Source organism: Armigeres subalbatus, chromosome 2 (assembly GCF_024139115.2).
Source record: "Armigeres subalbatus isolate Guangzhou_Male chromosome 2, GZ_Asu_2, whole genome shotgun sequence".
NCBI lineage: Eukaryota > Metazoa > Arthropoda > Insecta > Diptera > Culicidae > Armigeres > Armigeres subalbatus.
Window position 1 is genome coordinate 258,021,893 of NC_085140.1, and position 24,410 is coordinate 258,046,302.

A 24,410-nucleotide genomic window follows, 5' to 3' on the forward strand; every position below is an offset into this window, starting at 1 on the left:
AACGTTCTCGTGTGTCACTTTTTTTTGCTTTCCATTTCACTCGCCACTGTCAATCTCCTACTGGTCGGGTTTGGCTGGGTGTAATTCCAACTTTTATGATAGTGCGCCCATCACGGTCAGAGGGTATGAGAGGCAAGAAAAAAATGAAGCCATTAGTAAGCGTTCCGTTCGTACTGATATTAGCCGAATGAATTATTAAAAGGCTTTCCTCGTACTGAGCTGGCGGTTCTTGATCCACGAGAAGAGTCAGTGCAGTAAAAGAGGATTAACTTTTATGCAGTTTAATCATCCAGTAAGACATTGGTCGGGTACTGGGCATTGCATTCAAGGATTTAAATGCCGGGAAATAGACATTAAAGATCATGTTCAAATCACACACATTACCTGGTACCTGTACATATTTCAATGACGATAAATAGTTCCATTGGATTTTTACTCTCCTTACTTTTAGATTGAAACGCACAATCATTCACATGTCAATGAAAAGCAGAAGTTCATCTCACAAATGGTTAAAACAATTGCCGAAAAACGTTTGATTAGATCCGAAAACGAGGATCCCTCGGGACCCAAACGCTTTTAGTAAAATCAAGCCGTGAAATCCCATGGCATCAAGCAAATCTCAATAACCATTATGGACAGCAGACTGCACCCAACATCGGAGATTCAATTAAACATTCCGCACAACCAGCACTGCGTATCTCCAACCCAGACCCAATCGTGTACTCCAAATCCCGTTTATCTCGCAAGGGATTCAATCAGAGGTACACACCATCTGATAGACAACCATCGATTACGTCGAACAAAATCAGTCTCACGGCTGGTGGCGGGTGCCCTCTGGAGACTACTGAGCCTCAACTGCCGCCAGCTCGGTTCACCTGCACTGTGCCCACAAAGCTCGGAGAAGCCACGTTCCAGATATTCACACTGGAGCCACTGAAAAATTGATCAACTTTTAATCAAATTATGTCTGAACGGGCCTCTGGAACAGGTGTTCCTCGGTAGCATCCAGCAAACAAAAAAAAGGTGAATCAAATCAATTACGAAACCAGGGGACCCCTTGGGGGCTCCCGCTGATAGTCACAGTCTGTCGAAGGCTGCTGGATTCCACTCCTTTTCCCTATTCCGTAGTTCGATTATTTACAATTGTGTAGTTGTATTTCAGCGCAAAAAGCGCCAGTCGGTTGTTTATCGAATTAAAGCTAGTTGTGATTCTCATCGCAAGTAAATCAGAGCACTTTGGCCCGCTTCGTTCCATGGCTTGGTGCGGTTGCGGGATGATATTCCCTTGAGAGAGGATATATGTCCAGGTTCGCAGGCTGGTGGCTGGTGGATGACTCTGCTGCTTCTGCCAAACGTAAACAATCAGTCAGCACAGCAGCGCAGCGGTAGAAGAGTCGAGCGGAGTGTGCCGCTTCGGTTGGAGAGTTGCGTTGAAGTTTGTCTTTTTACTCGTTCGCCCTCTGGAACAGACGGGGAACGTATAACGACACGACAACGTTGCTCCCACTAGACGTGCAAACGAAATCTTGGAATTAATTGTAAACAAATATAATTAAATTTTGTGTTTAATTTTATCATTGGCTTCCTTCGAAACATTTACGGAAGAAAAAGTTTAGGATGGGAAAGTTGAGGGAAAAGTATCCGATGAATTGAGAACAGTAGCTGGTTTCCTCCCGCCATTGCCAGCTGTATGGGGCTGACTTCTATGCGCGGATGGCTGTTAAAAGTTAACCGTCAGAAATGTGTATGACGAGAAGCATCTAAAGAATGAACTTTTCTCGAAAAAATATTTGCTTCCAGTTATGGAGGAAAGTGTCTGTTTATATAGTCCACCAAATATTTTTTCGATTGAAATGTTCATTTTCGTGAAATTTCTTTTACATAGCTATACCAATTTACTCCTGACTATGTCTGACATTGGTACTTAGAAATTAGAATTAGAATTAGCTAATTAGAAAAAAAAACCAGATTGATCCACCTAGCGTTGGTGATGCCTTTCTCGCAATTAGTTAAGACACCAACCTTATATGGGTTTATATGGTCCAATGTACCATTTTCTTCATAACTTTGAAACGCAATGACCGACCGAATTCAATAGTGATCAACAAGGCTTTGTCCCCTGTCGAATGAAACTTGTTGCGAGAAAATCGGTTAAGGATTACTATACGAAAAGTTGTCTAATGTTTTTTATAGCTTTTGTGCACACACATACACACATACATACACACGGACAGACAGACATGTGCTCAGCTCGTCGAGCTGAGTCGATTGGTATATAATACTATGGGTCTCAGAGGCTTCTATAAAAAGTTCGTTTTCGGAGTGAAATGATAGCCTTTCGGTACAACTTAGTTGTACGAGAAAGGCAAAAGTTCACTTTGTGGCCTGGAAATTCAACTTAATTTCCACGTGAAATGCTTTCCGGGAAATTTTTCGATATTTCCACGAGAAATTATTTTAAATTCCCATGGTAGATTTTCTAAATAAAATTCAAAATTTTCACTACAAATTTGTCTAAATTTCCACCCCTGCAAATTTTCACGAGCAATGCTTCCGAATTTCCATCCATATTTCCACGAAAATTTCCTCCGAATTTCCACAGGAAATTCTTCAGAAATTCTTTCGAAATTCCACGCTGGAAATTATTCTGAGTTTCCACGGAAAAAATCTGTGGAATTTTCAAGACAATTTTCTCGGTATTTCCGGTGAAAGATTTTGATAATTTTCCTGGAAAATTCTTCACAAATTCATCGATTTTATTTCGGGAATCTCCACAGATTTTTGACGAGAATTTGTCTTAAACTCCCTCGACAAGTTGTTCGGCATTGTCACAAGAAACACTTTTGAATTTCCACGAAATACGTCTGAATTTCGACGAGATTTTTTTTAATTTCGCGGAAAGTTCTTTGGAATATCTTCGGGAATTTTTTTAATCTGAATTTCTACGGAAAATTCCTCCGAATTTTCACAATAAAATCTTTCTAAATCCCCATGCCAAGTTCTTCCGACGAAATTTTCGCGCATTTCCGATTTTTTCTGAATTTTCTCAAGATAATCATTGGAATTTTACACGAAACATGTTTAAGAATCACCACAACAATATCTTAGGAATGCACACGGAATACTTTTTTGAATTCCCAAGAGTGAATTTCTATAAAGTATGAATTTCGACGAAAAAATCATTGGAATTTTCAAATTTTTTAATTCTACACGTGAAAATCTTTAAAATTATTATTGGGGTTTCGGCTTTTCAGTCTGGAGATTTTTAGAACAACCGTTTAAGATCTGTCCCAACGTTTCGGCTAGTTTTTGTTGCCTTCATTAGGCAATCTGATACATGTTCCAGAGGCCAGGGATTGAATTCAAAAGAGAATGAAAAAGTCTCTCATCTATCATCTCTGTATTCTGGATTAAAAAGTATCAACACCCATTTAAACACATTATGCTGTCAGTTTTCAAACTTGTGCTGAGATTTTGTTTTGGATCATTTGTATGGAATTGACAGTCGGATTAACGAGAGAAACCCCGGTAGTCCGGCCATACATTTGTCGGATCAGCGGGGGTATACTGTACGTACATATACGGTATGTAGCATACCGTGAGAGACTTTTTTCGCAAGTTGTCATGATAAAGCACTGATTCGGAGCCTTATACCCCATTATAAGTTTCTTTCAAAAGCTCCAAACGCGGCGACCATTGCTTCTGATGATGCATTTCAACTTGTTCTACACAGTTGTGCGGTCCCCAACACGCTGCCTATCCGACTCGCATTTGTATACAAGTTTGATAAATTTGTTGTCATGGCTTGTTATGATTCGGAACAGTTTTTGCATCTATTTTATCGTTGTTCGTTATCTATTAAAAGCGATTTCTACAAACCCTGCCAGAGGCGCATCCACGTTCTACTTCTACATTGAAAACATTATCAACGTTCATACTATTGGTTTTACACATGAATTTTAACTAGTTGAGTAGCATACCAAAATAACGTATATGTATAAATATTAGAGGTGAAAAAAAAAATCTAAGATGGTCATTCTGACATTTGCGCTAGAAAATAGAAAGGCAAAACACGTTAAATCTTTATGTAATTCTTTTATAGCGCAAATGTCAGAATGACCATCTTAGATTTTTTTCGCCTCTAATATTTATACAAAATAGTCATTAATAGAAACACTTATTTTGAATTAACTTTTGAAAACAATCTTTATGTTTATTACAACATTGCTTAGGAACATTCAATTATTTTGCTAGGCATGTGTGCTGTATGACATGTTAGCCGATCCAAACAGCTGCACCGTGTTGACCAATGAAATGGCCGCACACAAATCTGTAAACTTGAATTTGATTTTAAATTATGCAGAAAAAAAATCTCGATTTTGAACTCACCTTATTAGCTGGAAGCATTAAGATTATTTTCAGTGTAAGTCGTGTGTAGGACAAATAGGGAAAACGCTAATTTTGTCAAAAAATCAGATGTTGGGAAATCAGTGCAAATCAAAAATGTTTGTAATTCAAAACACCGGGCAGAATCCTCATATAATTTAACATAACCATTGACCTATTTCAACCAAATTTGTAACACATTCTTTATCTTAAGAAGCCGACGATATGGTGGGGGAGGGTGGCATGATGTTTGGGCGATTTCAACCAAATTTGGAACACATATTCTTCATTTTAAGGTAACGGCGATAAGAGAAGAGAAGATCTTTGGAAAAAATGGAGGGTGTGGGAGAGGGGTATTGTTTAGTTTATGATCATATCAAATGAACTTGAAAAAATATGGGGTTTTTATGCCAGTTTGAAGAAGGCGTTTTATTTAGTTGGTCAGCTGGTGAGCTGGCGAGCTGGCTTTCCCTCCCATTAAACTTCGTTAAGACAATAAGTCAGATGGAGGTAACAATGATACAAACATAGTTTTAAAAAATAAACTCAACTACATTTTGAACAACTATTCTTTCTCTAAGAAAGACGGTATTAGACTGGTTAGGAATGCCATAGGAAAATAAGAGAAATGGATTATTTATGAAATATACACACTTAGTTTTCATTTCTGCAGCTCGGCAAAAATCCGCACAGCCGTGCGCCAGCAAAATAAAAAACCGATATTTCAGCAAAAATGACGTTTGTTAGCTGATTTTCGGCAACATATTTGCTGATTTTCAGCAATTTTGACAGAAATGTCGGTAAAAACCCAGATTAATCCACCTAGCGTTGGTGGTGCCTTTCTCGCATTTGGTTAGGACACCCACCTTATATGAGGTTTATATGATCCGATGTACCATTTTCTTCATAACTTTGAAACGCAATGACCGATCGTTATAAAATTCAATAGTGATCAACAAGGCTTTGTCCCCTGTCGAATGAAACTTGTTGCGAGAAAATCGGTTAAGGATTACTATACGAAAAGTTGTCTAATGTTTTTTATAGCTTTTGTGCACACACATACACACACACATACACACACACATACACACACACATACACACATACATACACACGGACAGACAGACATGTGCTCAGCTCGTCGAGCTGAGTCGATTGGTATATAATACTATGGGTCTCAGAGGCTTCTATAAAAAGTTCGTTTTCAGAGTGAAATGATAGCCTTTCGGTACAACTTTGTTGTACGAGAAAGGCAAAAACATGTTTGCTGAGACACGGCTGTGCAAATCTCGGTAAAAGTTCAACATTTTGCTGCACGCAAAAAAAAACGTTCATGAATTCGTGAACTAACAAGTTCACGGTGTATTTTTTCGTGAGCAACAGCCACGGATTCGGGAACACAGCCGACCAGTGGCTGGCAGCACCATCTCAGAATCGAATGAAACTTGGTGGACATGGTGGGTTAGTTTTTTTTAAATCGATGTAACTTCATAAAGTGTGTTAAAGTGTAAAGTAAAAAACAGAAATGTTGTATGCCGGACTGTCGTGAGATTCCCTGAAGTTTTTTGGAAAATATCCAAAAAATAAAAAACCGATTTCTACACTTAAAAAAAATAGTTTAAAAATTTAAAATTGATATTACAAAAAACCTCATCTCAGAAATCGACAAAATTTTTTTGCAGATAGGTATTTCAATTATCTAACTTTTCTGGGAATAATGTTTCTATAATTATAGATGGGGTGGAACGGTCATTGGGAAAAGGGGAAGGTGTGTCTGTCTGGTGTAGAGTTTATGCTTGAGTGTTGGGAGGGTGGGATATATTAGAAATTGAGCAATCTACTTCCAGCGTGCATTGATGACAGATATGCAAATATCATCCGTATAACGGCTCGGTTTTCAACGTTGACTAGTAAATAGTAGTCCATGACTTTGCCTCTTTTCCTTGTCGGGCAACAAACGGACAGCACTCAAGCGATCAAACCAAGGGCCTCATACGCCTGTCACTGGCGAACAAAGCTCGTGTACTCTGCATCAAAGCTTAGAACCGGTGTTAGGGCACAATCGTTAATGCGAACATATTTATATTCGGTTAGTTACTGCAAATAAATTCTTTTTCGAGTCGCTATAATCAAGCAGGTATCTCAATCATACCACATCGTTACATTGCAGCATGATTGAGTTGTTGGTTTTGATGAAATATCGAAAACAAAAGTGTGCATAAACATTGCCTCACCATAACAAAAAAGTGTTAGAGAACTAACACTGCTGTTTACATTCTAGAACCAAGCCCAGATGTCGCACATGCCGGGGTAGGAATTCATTGCTCCGCCTTCTCCCCCTGGACCAAACCAACGAATAGCTCGTTCGGCAGAATATGGCCGCACATTTGACGATCCTGCCAGGTTGTTCCTGGTTGGAAATTATTATTTTGTAAGTATCCTGTGGGCGTGATTGGGACATTTTTTCTTCGCTTTCGACTTGTAATATCGAAGGGAAGAGCGCCGGAACAAATTCGACACTGTTGTTTCATAAGGGCCAATGTCGCAAACGTAAACAATGCCTTTTCCTGCAAATTTCTCAACAACTAGGACCGCTCCCAGCTAACAACCACTTGGAACTGGTGGCGCTCCGCGTCTTCTATCGAATGGAAGTGGAAAATAGCGCCAGAAGTCTCTAATCTTCCTGAAATCAGCAAAAGAAGTCAATGTTTACGTTTGCGACTTTCGCCCTTTTGAAACAACAATGTCGAATTGTTTGTTTTCTCTTCGGTTTCGACTTGTGATGTCGAAGACGCTCTGGGAAAGCGTAGGAATAAATGATTTTGCTCATCGGTTTCGACTTGTAGTGTCGAACACGCTCTGGAAGAACGTCGGATTGAATTATTTGCTCTGAAAGAGCGCCGGATTGAAAGAGTAACCCATCAGTTTTGGCTTGTGACGTCGAAGACGCTCTGGAAAAGTGTTGGATTGAATGATTTGTCCATCGGTTCCGACTTGTGATGTCGAAGACGCTCTGGGAAAGCGTCGAAATAAATGATTTTGCTCATCGGTTTCGACTTATACTGTCGAAGACGCTCTGGAAGAGCGCCGGATTGAATGATTTGCTCATCAGTTTTGGCTTGTGACTTCGAAGATGATCTGGAAAAGCGTCGTATTGAATGGTTTACTCATCAGTTTCAACTTGTGATGTCGAAGATGCTCTGGGAAAGCGTCGGAATAAATGATTTGCTCATCGGTCCCCACTTATAGCGTCGAAGACGCTCTGAAAGAGCGCCGGATTGAATGGTTTGCCTATCAGTTTTGGCTTGTGACGTCGAAGACGCTCTGTAAAAGCTTCGGTTTCGACTTTTGATGTCGAAGACGCTCTTAAAGAGCGTCGGATTAAATGATTTGCTCATCGGTTTCGACTTGTGATGTCGAAGATGCTCTGGGAAAGCGTCGGATTGAATGATTTGCTCATCAGTTTCGACTTTTAGTGTCAAAGACGCTCTGGAAGAGCGCCGGGTTGAATTATTTTCCAGAATGATTGTCTTAAGCTTGACTTGGCAAGTAGGACCTATTCTGTTTTATACTGTCAAACGCAACTAATTTGAGGAATGTAGATATACTGTTCATATTATTTCTGAGTATTAGTATGTTTAAATCATGGATGGAGATTAGGTTGCCAATGAACATTTTCGAATTTCTGAAAACGACATTGCTCACAAGTTTCATTGCCCTAAAATATGACCCCATGCAAAATTTGAGCTCAATCGGACATGATTTAGGAGAGCCTAAAATTCATCAAAAAAAACATTTTTTCAATGTAATAAACATTGTCTAGAAATCTAATAATTTTCTCAGTAAATCTGATCCCAAACATTTTCAAAGTTACAAAAAATTCGAAACTTTGATAGCAAGATTTTGGGCACCCCTAAATCATGTCCGATGGAGCTTAAATTTTGCAAAGGGGCATATTTTAGGGCTAAGGAAATATTTGCGTAACGTCCGGTTTTTAAATTCGATGAAAAATTGTTTCGTCATAAGAATTTTTTTCAAAGTCCCAAAACAGTCGATTTTTTTCAAAAAAATAATTCTCAATGTTTCATGCATTTTGAGTCCTTTGTCTTGTCTTGTCTTGTCTTAGCACATGTACAGCCAGTATTGAAAAGCCTCCTGGAAATGTCGGTTGTATTCCCGAGCATTTCCTTGTCTGCATTAATATTTGGCACAAAAAAATATTTCCCCCTTGTGAGAAAAAAAAAAGTTTTTTTCATTAATTTTGAGCACCCCTAAATCATGTCCGATTTAGCTCAAATGTTGCATAGGGGTATATTTTTGGCTAGGAAAATGTTTGCGTATCTTACGGTGTTAAAATTCGATGAAAATAAAATTTTCATCATCTGAAAAAATCCCAAAGTCCCAAAAATTTTCTAAGAGAAAAAATAAAAGATATTTTAGTTACTAGATAACGATTGTCGCTTCGGTTCCCTTTGTTCTGCTGTCCGGAACATGTTGGGTACCAAGCTGTCAAATCGTATGAATTTTCCTTCTTTGACATTTAGCTCCCCTATCCTCGTTAGCAAAAGATGTTCCGGACAGCGACGACAGCGACAATCTTTATCTAGTAACTAAAATATCTTTTGAAAAAATCGATCTACTCCAAAAAAAATTCTATTAACTTTTCGTATGAATAAATATTTCTTTGTTTGGAACACAAATTATTACATTAATCAGTACTTCAAAAGAAACGTTTTTATTCAGGCGATGCGCAGTGTTTTAAATTTGTAACAGAACATAATTGCACTTGTGTTAAGCACAGTATTTTTCTGAAAATCTGATGAGAAATTTGGGAATAACAATACACAAGACAAATCCTGTTGCCCTATTGTAGAATAAATAGATTATTCACAGTGTAAACGAAAGAATATCGCAAAGTTTAAGCCATTGCTCTTATTCATGCGGGAGATGATTTTCAGAATGTAAAACTACACATTTGGTAATTAACTGTACAACACTTTTTAACAACGAAATCAAACTGTATCTGATTCAGATCCATATGATATATGAGTGTCGAAGTTATTTTTCACTAGACAACCATCTAAAAACAATTAAAATAGCTTTATCGAAAATGTTGATTAAATATGTCCCATATTTGCAAAAAAAAAGAAGTAAAACAGCTGGAGGATCATGAACATAAAATAGTTGATCAGAAGGCTCAGAAAAAGGCTGGATTAATTTGTTCAGTAAATTTGTATTTGCGTATTTGTATGTGGATTTTGAATTGAAATATTTGATTTGGATTGTTTTTTTATATTGGTTTTCATTTCATTTTTATAATGGGTGCGGAAACATGATTATTAGCTTCGAAAATTTTGTGTCATATATTGAAAATATTGAAATTAATATTAATTAGAATCAACTTTTTGCTATAAGCCAGAGATAGTATTTGAAAGATGGACTTGGATTAGAAGTTGTGAAAATTGGATATGAATATTAAAAAAAAACTTTCAATTAATTACTGTGAAAATGCTTTAGAACACGTGAATAGTAGACCAAGAACCAGTTGCAATGCAGATTCATTGAAGATGAAGAGATTGAAGGAAAACTTGAATATTTTATATGAATATTCGATTTTGGTATTCCATTATGATCCATTATGGTTTGGGATTAGAACTTTATTTATAGAATAGGAATAATGGATTTGCATTTCGGGTCCATACATTGAATTTTAGTATCGGATTGGATAATCGTATTAAACGTAGGATTGAAATATATGAATTCAAATTTGAATTATGATGATTTTGAATATGGGAATTGAGTCTCCTGATAAACGATTGCACATTCCATCACGTATCCCAAGCACTTCAGTGGCTTGTGAAGAGTCGCGCTTATTTCGACAGAAACGACGCGTACTAAAAGTGCACGAACCATCCACACTAATTATTCAACTTCAGTCTCACGACTAGATAAAAAAAACAACACATTGCTCGACCGGTGGCTATTGCACACTCACTGTAAATTGGTTGAAAAACTGACCACAAAATAAATAAAGAGGAGCTAGATTTTGCTTCTTTCCAAAATTGTTGCTGAACATAGTGCCTTAATCATCATGTACACAAAATTAAAGATTTTTAAATTCCTAATCAAACTCCTAATTAAACTATTCCCTCTTCTATCTTCTATCCATTCGACATCTTCACCCTCATTCTTGTTTACGGACGAACGATACTTTCGAACGAATGTGATTCGTTCGAACCGTTCCTCCATTTGATTTTGCTGGCTTTAACGAGAATATGTTTCAACTTTCGTTCGAAAGCACGTTCATGCGTAAATAAGAATATGGATTGATGGTTTCCAAGAAATGATTACCAAGTTCTTGGACTTTTTATTGACTTTTAGAATTTTTTATAGATCGTAGCGAACTACCAGGAAATTGTGTGATCGTTTAATAAGCTTTCGGGGAGTTAGAACTCCTTGCAAACGAGATTTCTAGAGCAACATTTGAAAAGGGCGTAACAGCCAAAATTTATTCCTTCTGATTCTTCTTCTACATATAAAGCTATATATGTGGGCAAAGAATCAGCAGGAATAAATTTTGGCTGTTACGCTCTTTTCAAATGTTGGTCTACATTTGATGCGGGCTCAGAGATGTTGGTGTTTCCTTACATTTCCATAAAGCCTTTTCGGTTTCTGCAATACTTTTTTCTGTATGCTTCTAATAATCCAATTATACCTGCTATAATAATAATAAATGGCTTAAAATTTTGTAAATATTCACAATTTCAGATCCCTACAACTTTTTTTTTTATTTAGAAAACCTTGATACATCTTTCAGCACTTTTTAGATTGAAAATTACTTCTTGAAGTCCTTGAAAATGATCATCAGAATGTTTCTTATCGATCTCAGAAACCTCTATGATTAGTGTTTGAACTCTGATTAACTTTAACATCTTCTCTGGTAACACACAGATCTAGCTTGACAATGACTACATTTAAAACTACATACGTTAAGCTGCATAACATTTGATGATATTTTTGTAGACCTAGAAATCTGACCTATCAGACAGTATTGCAACTAAAACAATTAGCTTGATAATATTATCCGTAGCATAATCATGGGTAGGACAATGCCTTGACTGTCCTACCCAGGAGCATTCAGTAGAGCACATTTTCGGACAAAATCGGACTGTGATACAGACTTCTTCTCAATACCATTGAGGTGAAATTTATTACTTCCATATTTGTTTTTATAGAATTCAGGTTAACTTGATCTTTGCCCCCCGTTCGGAACCATTTGTTTCGATTTATTTCATTGTGGGTGATTGCATCTGCCGTCGAATGCAACTCAATCAAAACATCTCAGAGCCAAAAGCAGGCAGCGCAGTTGGCAGTGTCTAATTGCGACAAAATATAAAATTAAACAGCACCTCCCATAAAAGTGCGAGTGCAAACGACCAGATAATTTAAGGTGAATATAAAGTTCACACTATTTTACGAGTGTCGTGTCGAGATGTCGTACAGTCAGCCGTTTGGCGGTGATAGAAACCACGACAGGCGGCGGAGGCGCGCTCGGTCGTTCGTTTGCCAGCAGCCATCTACTCGGCTCGAAGAAGCAATACCGTTGAAATCGTCTTATGGTCATCGTCGTCGTTAGCCGGTCGTTTTGTGATGGTCAAACGACTTGCCGCCATTCGTTGCCACAATTAACCACATCAGACGGATGTGTGGAGGTGATTTCGGCGTACACGCGGTTAAGGATCACATTCCATGGGGCTACCATTCGCATCGCCACGCAGCCAGCGGAATGGTATGGCACTCGAGGTGGAAACGGACCAACTGTAATTGCCGGCAAGAAAGCCCGGTGAAAATTATTTAATTACCTCCCGGTTAGACCCGGTGGATCGGTTGGGTGCTGGGTATTTCTCCGTAGTCGGCTCGCACGGAAATTTTAATTAAAAAATCCGTAAGTATTTCGAAAATAAAATTGTTTGGAAATAGACCCAAAGCCGAGTAAGTCGAAGCAAACGGTCCGATGAAGATAAAAGGAAATGTTGGTGGGTGCCGCCACTGCCGTCGGACAGCGAATCTCAAGAATTCACGCTACCAGCATCTGGGATGAACGATCGGGTGGCAACCTGATTACTCCATTTCTCAGGTGTGATATTTGTGAAGATCCACCATCGTGGTTGACAGCGAACGTAGTGACGCTGTAAATGTTTTGTTGTATTTCAGAGCATGCGATGTTGGATTTTTCTAAATAGATGGTAGACAATAAGTTGAGATTTTTTTCCTCCTGATGAAATTCCAAACTGGAAATCAAACTTTTTTGGTCGCAATAGTCATTTTGGTTGGACCAATGAGTGTGTTGCCCAAAAATTTATTTTGGTTTGCACCATTGATAACTATAGACATCGACAGCATTGAATTGATTCCGTTTAAGGATTTAATCAACGACGTTCAATTGTAATTGATATAATGTGTTCTGAATAAGTCGTGTTATGACTTAAACATCGCATACCCTTAAAAGCATCACGGAACGAGCGAGTCGTTTGAAAGAGTAGGATTTATGCTCACCAAAGATCACAGGAGGACAATTTTTATTATTTTGACGACCATTTCAGGCACAGACGTAGGTCTTCATTTAGATATAAGGAAAACGTCGGTGCTAACTTCTTGTGGAATGTGGTACCTCTATAGGTCTACAAGATGTGACTTCACCAAACGAGCAAAGCGGATAATTATCCTAATTGGATACAGTGCTTTAATTTAATTGGGTGAGAGCGGAAATCCTCCATTGAATTGCAGGAGCACCATTACAATCCCTTGAACAAACCATTTTATGCGAACGAAATTATTTTGCTTACAGTGTTGCAAAATATTTGCTGGTTTGCTTCGTCAATTACTGTCCTCAGCTCCGAGCTTGTCAAGCACTTCAACCTCCCAATATTATTATAACTATCCACAGTAGGTATTCAAAGCATGGTAGAGGATGGCGCCTGGGCAGCAGAATAAACAAACAAACGGAAAAGGCGAAACCGGACCCGAAGGTCTCTTCCAGCAGAGATAGACGTGGCCGTTGTATATATTGATAAATACCATCAGAAGGTAGTATAAACCATAAAACAATCGAGCGTGGGGAAGTGATTGTTCCAAGCAGTCGCCTAGATGAGAAGGCAACCAAAAAACAACATCAGAAACAGGTCATAAAACGTTCGCCCGTCCGTCCGTCTGCGTCAGGTCCCGAATTTTCTCGCCCGTATATCTTCTCTCATCGACTTATTCCGGTGTCCGGATCTATGCAGTTAGTCACGCACAGTGAGGAAGAGCAATTGAACCGACCGGCGACGGACAGGGGGCACGAGTCAGAAGACTTATGAAAAATTGCCTGTCGAATAACTCTAAGTCGAGAATGCGAGAAAATGCCAAGAACTATAAACAAACAAGTTTGACCTGACTTTCCTTCCATTTCTGTGTTTCCAAGCATTTGGCCAAATGCGTTTATGAGGAAGTAGGAAAGGTGCATTTCTTCGTCCGGTGCCGGTTGGGATTTTGGGATTGAGATATGTCTAGTCAGACTAATCATTTGTTTTTTGGGCCATATTTACGTTTATGCATTCTAATCTGTGCACACCCACTGCCACAGCTTTTTGGGCGACCATAACGGGTGGCACTTGTTTACACCAAGAAACCCATAATTATTCAAGCTTTCCGTTTCCTATACACGGTGTGGCGCTAATCGAAACTCACGACCGGATTAGCGCGATTGGAAACAAATGGCTCGCCCAACAGAAGTCCAGTGATTGACTGGATGTTGGATCGTACTAATTGATGCCATGATAGACGATCGAATTTGCCATTTTCGAAACATGGCTAGAAGTTAATTCTTCTGCTGTCATAATATCTTGTAACTGGTGTTTGCAGCAAGAATCAAGAATTCTAAATTGGAATCTTTACTAAGCAAGGGGTAGGCTTGTTAATTTGTTTATAGCTGATTATACAAAAAATAAAAATTGTGAACGAATAGGCAACATAACTTTAAAACAAAATTTGTTTGTGGTCAAATTTATTTTCAACTATAGATGATTAATACATAAGCAGTCACAGAATTGACACCTAGGAGGTCTCTATACCAGTTTCTAATCCCATAACAACCGATAAAAATACCGAACACATCTCACGCTACCGTTTTGCGTTCTTTTCGCAGAGGTGGCCCATAACTAGATCCTATACAGGAACCACGGCCAAATGAAACTAAATTACAATATTAATTTTAAAATAGGATTACAATAATTGGTAACCTTCACGGATTTCGCTACCCGCTGTCCAGTGAGTTCTGCGACAACACCGGGGGCATATGGATGTCGTTAAGCTGAGTTGGTCAGGCAATGTCTGAAAACTTGCCCCCTCGCCGGCATCAGCGATTGGAGAATTTCGATCGTATAAGAGGAAAAGCGCAAGGAGGGAAGGCGAGCACATGCAAACCAACCGAAACTTGTCCGAGAAGATTTCGAGCTGTCACATTTGAAAGGCACGGAGAATTAATCGATTTAAAGCTGACGTGACGTGAACCGCAACCTGCCCCGCCGAGACCCTCTATGGCCATTCGAGGGTAGCCATACCCAATGCTCGATAGTCGGTGTCACTGGAAATCTCCTCTCATGTCTCGATATCCGTGACAAACACGTATCTACGTCCAGCTGCTGCCAGGCCGACGATGTTGTGGTGGCGTTGTTGCACAACAGTAGCACCCAATTCAATCATCAAGTTTCCATAATTATACCGATGACTCCCTACTGGGCCGTAAGATTGTTGCTGCTGGTTCGGCGGTCGCGCTCCTTTCCGCTGAATTATAATTTCATAAATTCAGGAAAATCAGTTAACACGAATGTCACGTCGATATCGGACGAGATCAGCGCTGGCAAAGACGCGACCGGCCAACCTGTCGAACGTGTCGCCGAATGGGTCCGGTCTGGTCAGACTGCGTTGAACCGAAACTCTGCCGCACAGTGAAGTATGTTTAAAATTCAAGGGGCTGGAAAGACTTATCTTTTAATTATCGTTCATGGGTATCGCCTTGTTTTCCATGTGAATAATTAGTAACTAAACTTCACATCATCAGAAAGTTTTGCACCGAAATCTCTTCAATATAACCTCCACGAGTTTTATGATTTTAAAATCTATGAAAAAATTGAACAAGTAACCTAATCAACCTGAAGATCAAATCTAGCAATAAAGGAATTGCAAAAAATAAATAAAAATATTTTAAAAAAATACCTAAATTATCTTTAATTCTACGAAAATGCGTCTTTCCAATCGATTCCTATTTCAATAGGTTTACACTTAAATTTAAATACTTACATGTGTTCTTGTTTTTTATGTCTCAACCAGCGGATGTAAGATTTTCTTACAATTCTTCATAATAACCTAACTTAATCTTTGAACTATACGAATTAGCGAAATTGTCAGATTTTTATACAAAAAATGATATTCAGATATTGAAAGAAAAGCTTGCAATTGCAAGGTTGTCCAATCTAACTTTGAAACTTGATTTATAATTGAATTTAGATTTTTTTCATTTGAAGATATCGTTTAGGCCTCTTTTAACCGAACACATTCCACCGTGCACTGACTGGTTGAGCCCAAAAGGGAGATCAAGATCACCGCCTTGATACGATTCGGAAACGGAATAAATTTCTTAAATTCCTCAATTAACATCAAAATATATTTGCCAAATAATTTATTAAAAACCAATACCAAGGTATTTTTATGCAAATTTGATTACCCGTGCGTCGTCGGTCGGTTTGTGTGTTTTTCACCGACCGAAAGAACGTGGCCGCCGTCGCAGCCGTGTCCATTGCTGCTCCTTGGGAGCCGTACCTTTCCACCTTATCGCCCACCTCTTCCTCTTCTGCTCGCAGGAGGGGGGACGCGCTGTGCTCCGGTGCCTTTTTTCGCGCGCTTGTGGTCATCGTCGTCGCAGTTGTTGTCGGTTCCCCTTTGAGGCCAATAGAACGAACGCGAACAAAAAAGGGGCCGCTTCTCGTGTTGTGTCATTTTGAAGTCACTTCTTTTTGTTGCGTTTGGATTCCCATCGGGTTCTTGAAGTTACTGAAACGGTGAAGTTTTATTTTTCGGGAACGAATATAAACACCCTTTGCAGTTGTGCTTGAAAACTTCGCCATCATGCAATGTTTGTTGCTGTCAGGGCCGAGAAGAAGGATGATGGGGATAGAATTTGGAAGTCTTCGTTATTTCAGTGTATAGGCGCTGATAGAAAAAAAAAGTGTTTCTAGTCCCGAAAATAGCCCTACATACTTCCTTATTCTGGAAAATAAGTACCACGACACCATAAAGAACAAATCCACTGTTGATTTATACAATAAAATTCCAAATGAAATTAATAAGAAATCGAATCACTTTCTCAAATCATACTATTTAAAATGATAACAGTGATAGCTCAAAAGTGTACAGGATCAGCCCTATTATTGGCAATGGCGAGATGCATCATGTCCAGGTCTTAAAGGGAACGATCGACGGATCGATTGGACGACTCCTGAACGAGTTTCCTCCCGCGAACAATTAGTCAAAGTTTTATTGATGCTTGAAATTTATGCAAATTTTTTTATGAGCCGCAACTAATGAGCCTTTGGAAGGGAGGTTGGTTTTAGCTTTGGTAGGTAGCTGATCGAATCTGACCTTCGGAGCCGAGCAGGTAGCCAATTGGGGATGGCAATATGGCTTTCTTCAGTTGACGCCTTTATCCGAGGCGATCTCGAAAAGCGGTTGTTTGCCATCGTTCCAAACGGCGTATGGTATTGAGTTCAAACAGTGCTTTCAGACTTCTCCAACCAACACAGATTTTGTTAACTAAATTCTCCTATATTCAATCAACTGTTCAATCAAGGCTTTGCATAGTTTAGATGTGCTCTATAAGTTGTTCCGTGTTAACAAGAATCCGTAAAATTTCGATATTCGTAGACTAATTTATAATGTAAGATTATTCTCATCGCCCTTTTTTTATCCTAAGATAGATTATTTGAGATCATGAGCATGAGCATTATGACCGCACAATTCGTAGTTGCTACTCCATTGATTGACTAGACTCATGAGGTTGTAGGCAGAGAACACAGTAATAGATGGGGCTTGAGATGGCTACTCATTCCTCCAATGTACACGTTTCAGGAGCTCAAATATTTAAAAGTCACGATGACGGCGCCGGCCGCATCCTTACGGTCATATAAGAATGGAAGGATTGTTGGTCAAAACTCTCGTTGCTACTAGAGATGGCGTGTATACCTCTGCATCTCCACGTTGATTGTCTTGGGATAGGATATCATTTATATGGATTACAAAGAGATAATTTATATGGATTCACTTTGATAAGCGATACGATCTATGGGATGGAAATAACATTAAGTCGAGTTAAAAGCGCGTTAAAACGCCTACGCCCAGTGGCATATGAACGACTGAAAGGGAGATTCAGCGTTTTGGACGACCGCACGCGCAGCGCTCATACTCACTTATAAGATAGCATGCAACAAAACTATTGAAAAACGCGCTTTTTTCGACTGCGCGCGACATCATGTAAGCGGAGCCACCGAACACAAAATAGATGTTTTATTTCTTTCCCGACGACTAAAACACTTGCACTTCCTTGCCATTTCGATGGCTACTCTTCTTTACCGGTCGCGCAATACGGAGCCACAATGTTTCAGCCGATCGCGTGATCGTTTATATCCGAAACAAGAGAAATCACGCACTGAACTATTTATTCTAAGATAGATTATTTCCATAGAAACTTTTCAAACTTGCAAGCATCGTATTCACCTCTGTTTCTACACGAGAATAGTTGGAAGGTGAAATTTAACGGTAAGTAGACTTATTTAACCTTTCGGGACTCGCATTGTTGTAAAAAGTACAATACGGTAGGTAAAAAATGAGATATCTTTTTAGTTAGTTGACGAATTTGCACCAAACCACCATGTACTCCTCAAAGATAAATTCTTTAGGATAGGATTCTAAGATTCTAAGATATTAAAAGTGATAAATATAGCTAAATAAAAGGCTCAGGTGCACTGGGGAAAGTGACCAATAACGAATTATTCATTTTTTTCTTTTCTGCATTTCTGATAACTAACCTAGGAGTTCGCAGTCTCTCACTCCCCTATGACCATAGGTAGCCGCCAGACAACTCCTCAGGAAGAAGGCCAGATCCGTTCGTAGTAGTTATTTTTAGCAGCGCAATTTTTTCTAAGCCAATTTCTGACGTCAGTCTTGGAATTTAATACAGTTCTGCACTCCTGCTATTGACAGCAGGTGGCCACTGGAGAATAGCCTCTCGGATAATCCGGAACGTCCGTAAAATGGTCTTTTTTAAAGTTTTTCCTTGTAGAACAGCTGCAATTTTCTTCTAAACCATTTCTGACGGTGATTTTTGAGATCATTCACAGTTCTTACTCAGCTTTAATTGCAGATGGCCACCAGACGGCCTTCCGGATAATCCGGAACATCCGTAAAAATGGTCATTTTGGATAGTTCGTCCTAGAGCAACAATTTTTCTATTTCTAGCTGATAGTATGATTTTTTAGAATTATTTCACAGTTATTACTCCAATTATAACCACTGATGGTCACCAGACGCCTTCCGAATAATCCGGAACGTCCGTAAAAATTGCCATTTTGGAAAGTTTGCCCCTAGGAGTGACTTTGTCATTTCTGACGGTGATCCTCGGAGACGGCCTGAAATTGTTACTCAGCTATATAATGGCGAATTGGCTGCAGGACGGCCTTCAGAGTTAATCAAGAAACGTTCATAAAATGGACATTTTGGATGGTTCGTCCTAGGAATGCTTGGCAATTTTTTTCTAAGCCATTTCAGACGGTGATCTTGGTGCTTTAAGTACACGGTTCTTTTTACTTTACAATGGCCGCATCGGTTACCAGCCGGCATTACCGCAAATCTGGAACGTTCGTGAGGTGTCGTTTTACATACGGTTTAACCCAAGACCAACATTTTTTCTTCTTAATCCATTTCTCACAGTAATGACCAGGAACGAATCGTGCTCCTTACCGCCTACAATATTGTGAGAGTTTACCACCTTTGCCATAGGTATAATAGCCAACCCAAGAATAGACTACTTCCAAACGAAATGAATTATAGTAATTCCCCTCATAATAACACGAGGTATTGGTCATTGATTATAATAACAGCGCATGTATTCGAGGGGACGTTGAATACGCAAATCAATACCTAGTTTAAGTGAAGCTGTTCGACAAGGATGATGCGTTTATGACTGCATGCATCTAAATTTCTGAAAATACCTCCGATGAGATACCATACCTACCTATGAGGAACATACAGGTACTTTGCCTTACTCGATGTTACTCTAACACGATGTGAATCCTGGCCTAGTATGATCATTTTCTTGATAATGATTTCGAGTTAATAATAACGAGTGTGCCAATCCCAACAAAACATTAAACGCTATTAAAAGGTCTTGTTTAGGCAAAACAAACTGCCTTTGGCTAAAAAAATGTTTTTTAGCATAGATTGGTAAACCAGGATGTGATAAGGAATGCAAAAGAATGAATTCTAATTGGATGTAAGAAACCAAATTTTTTCCCTTGCATTTGCAATTGCATGACCCAAATGATAGACTAGTCAAGTAAAAGGAGATATCTAACAAAACTAGTTGACCCATTAGGGTGGTTCAAAAAATCAATTGTACTCCACAGTGCTCATCTGATTCTTTACCATGTTCTGGCAAGTGAGTGTCCTCTGAGAAATTTGAGCTCATTTCGGACTAAACTTGATTTAGCACAAGCAAATTTCAAGTTTGCATACAAATTAGTATGGCGAAATTTATTTTTCAAGTATACTGTTAATGACGTTTCCCCATTAAGCGCATGTTAAAAGAAAACCTATATATATAGCTAAAGGATTCTCCAACGGCTTTCACCCAACGAAAACCGCATGTTGATTAATCGTCCCAATAATTAGTAATCGATTTTTAAGACAGGTTGCGAATCTTTAATCATGATCCAAATAAACTTCTTTGGGGGCATCACTGAAATATGCGGTGCAACGCATAGTAGCCTGAATTTGGCGTAAAATTGTGCTATCTTACGCATACGAGCAGCAATGTTGCCTGTTGATGAGTTATGCAATTAGCTCCAGAAAACCACGGTATGGAATTAAATTCGATTTACTAATTATTGGAACGATTAATTGAGATTGCAGTTTTCACTGAAGTGAAAGCTGTTGATGTCACTGGCTTAGCTATGAAGCCCCTGTTTAATAGCGCGCTTAGATGGGGAAGCGTCATTAACAATTGCGTATGGCAATGAACAACAAATTTAATCATACTAATTTGTATGTAAACTTAGGAAACGGCTTAAAAGCTAAATCAGTTTTTGTCCAAATGAGCTCCAAACCAGAGGACACTAAGAATGAAGAATCAGATGAGCACCGTGGAGCATTCAAATCGATTTTTTGAAACCGCCATAATGATATATATCATCTCCCAGCGGATATAATCCAAAAGCTAAATAAGTTTTTCAGTATATATTGGTTTTTCATCTTCCTTGAAGACAGCTGTGTAGAAGACGGCTATTCTCTAATAACACAGATCCGGGGATGTATAACCAAACTGGTGGTCTCACATGCACTAGCAATGGCTGAATTCTGAACCAAACAGTTTCTCAACACATTGGTTACTAATGCTCGAACAACTTTATAGATGACGGCAACTTTCTAAATCCCACAGATCCTGGGATATCAAAGAACTGATCTCTCATGTACAGTAGCACCACCTTGCGGATGAATCCTAAACTAAACAGTTTCTCAACATATTGATTTCCAATTTTCGAACCACTTTGTAGAAGACGACAATTTTCTAAATCCCTCAGATCCAGAGATATCAAATCAAACTGATCAAACGATCGAATCAAACTTGATCTCTCACCTTGCGGATAAATTCTAAACTAATGTTCCGTTCACCGGTTCCGGGTTTACTAGACAGCTAAATGAAGGCTTTGCTTAGGTTAACTTGATTGACTGTACACTTTGTCACGTAACATATAGGCTTCTTTGCAGTGTAATGTGCCTTTCTTCCATGGTTTTGACACACTAGCGAACCCGGTAGAAGTCAAACTAGACTAAATAGCATAAGACAGAGCAGCAGCAGAGGCAGAGATAAGCAGCGCATGTTTTTTTCAGTCTGTTTCATTCTGCTTGGCGATATCACTTGGGAGAGATGTTCGTCGATTGTCAATACACAAAAAGTTACCTTTGAAACTTGCAGTTTATTCTATGATGTCTATCTGTTTCGTGACTTCGCAGTTGCTAATCGTGATTGGCCGAGAAACAACAAATATGCACAGTTTACCAATTGAATAATTTTCCTGGGACTACCAACTTTTCTTACTGTACATGCTTTGGAGTTTCATAAATTTGAAGCCAATAACGATACCGGCCACATCCTCACAGTTAATTTAGGATTAGGAGGTGGAGGCGGTGGAATAAGTTCAACAATCATTACTACAAAACCGAGAAATCCTCTGCATCTCCGTGAGAGTCACAGGAAGGGGTAGTTGGTTAGATGAGTAAATAATATAAAAGAAGTCACCTTGGCATGCCAAGTTATGTCAAAGTTATTCAATGATTCGCACAAAGCAGATCCAAACACTTATGGTTGCGCGATCGGTCTGCGTCCAAAAGAAAACCGATTTGTGCCAAAATAGGCAAACAAACTGCACAAATTCAATTGTTTGCTTTCATTAAATCACACGTCCAACCAGCTTATGTCAGATTTTCTAATAATTCTGCATAACAATCTGACAAAATATGTACAAGAACTGGGAAAGAAAATTGTTAGATTCTTATTAAAAAATGTAAACTTCTTATACAGATATTGTAAGAAAAACTTGCAAAATTGTATGGTCATATACATATTTGTATTTGGATCTAGAAATTTCACATTTGCCCAGTTATTATACAGACTTGGCAGGGAAAATCATATATCGGACATACTTAAACTTCGGACGCTCCAATTCGTATGGATAATTTTCTGAAATATTTCATCGAAATGTTTCATCAAACTGGATCGAAAGCACTCATGTTTCTGGATTGTTTGAGTATAGTTCCATTCCCATGATGCATGTTAATTTAATGCGACGAAATCATAAAAAGACAGCCTGAACTATCCAGCTACAGTTATTTGCAATTATTCACAGCAAATAATTTTGAAAATTCAACGGCGTGTAAAATTGTCGCTAACCCCAACAAACGAAATAACATTCTATATTCAATTGAATTTGACTGAATTTTACAAGCAAGCACCGTTTTAATTTATTTTGATTGAAAAGAAAAGTGAGATCGATTGAATGTTACGTTCATTTGCATGCTCCAAATATGTGCATTAAAATACATTTAAAATCACAACATATTTTTATCTGTGTTCTTCTCGGTACTGTGTATATTTCAGGTGTTCGAGATTTGAATTGTTGTGTCCGAAATATGAGTCCAATGCAGCTTCTGTCCGAGGTTTGAATCAAACAGAAGCCGGAAATGCGAATTAGTTGTATGTCATTCCAGTCATTTCACTAAAATTATATATCACTTCATAAAGTACGCTTGATGTACTACATAACAAATTATAACCAACCATGTATATAACTGAACGAACAAATAATAACCGTTTATGTTATTAACTATCAAAAAATGTTAATGATATTCTTATTAATATACAATATTTTTTCTTTTGCTCTGCATTACAGGTACGTTTATTATCACCAGGACAAAATCAACTAAATAACATTATAACAGCCACTGAGTAAGTGCGGGATGTATTTCATATTCGTAAAGCAAACAATTTTTAGGAGAAAGCAGCTGTAAAATAAATCTAAGGCTTTAAATTCATTACCACTTATCAACTAAAAAATGTGATGGAAAGAGGAAATGGAATAGTTTGTTGACGTAGATCAGTGGTCCCCAGCATGCTCACTATCTTATTTAAATAACACAATTATAATAATACAGATTCTTTCACTACAGTCAGCAATGAAAAGTAAATCTGCATCTCGGGTTATGATGCTTTTCAATCAATTGAAAACTGAAACCATGATATTGAAGACGACTGAAAATAGTTTTCGTGCATAGATTTCGGCTATCACAGTCTTGAAAATCATTAAACGATTAGCGTTTTACTCTGCCCTGTGTTTCGGCCATTGGATGAGGCCTATTGAAGAGAAAAGTTGGTAAGAACGACATCTAAATTAGGACGAAAACGATTGACCAACATTTTCCTTGGAAAATACCACGTCCGATGGTCGAAACGTCGGGCATAGTAAAACGATAATAGTTTATTGGTTTTATAAGACTGAGATAGCCGAAATCTTTACATGAAAACTGAAAACTTCCGTGAATTAAATCACAGTGAGTTTTTTCTAATTCACTAATTCGAGAACGCTTTTTTGCATGCAACTACTCGGAGCATGGAAAATATCATGATATCGTAAAATATTTTTCGTAGTGTAGAATACGCTGACATGTCAATTGAACTTATTTTCTGGAAGCAATTTTTAATTTAAATTTCGCCTCATCTTTCCTTATTTTTTAAAATGAAAGCATCCTTATTATGGAACAGATTATGACAAAACTGTTCTTTCTTGAAGTTCAACATTGAGCTAGTTCAAATCTGCGAAAAAATACACATTAGCTATTTTTTATAATCCGGGCAATATTATTGAAGCATATTTGCTGTTTTGCCTATATAACATCTATGAAGTGATAAATTGTATTAATCATGATATAAATGGTGTATAGTGTGTATTGAGTATAGTTGAAAATGGACAAAATGGAAAACTTTTCCTATTATGCCATGCTTATAAATGGGCTACATATATATAGTGTGTTTTTTTTAATCCTTTGCGGGCCGCAGGAAAAGGCTTCAAGGGCCGCACGTTGAGGATCACTGACGTAGATAATGCTACAAATTGTTTTTTGTTTCTATTTTTGAGATTTTGTTATTCAACACGTAGGGG

General features: G+C 38.3%; 1 protein-coding gene across 1 annotated transcript in view; it reads left to right on the forward strand.

The window, feature by feature from the left end:
* The window catches only part of LOC134212115 (insulin gene enhancer protein isl-1), a 143,540-nt gene that overhangs the window by 19,929 nt on the left and 99,201 nt on the right, over nt 1–24,410 (forward strand). The gene's annotated exons all lie outside the window — the stretch shown is intronic.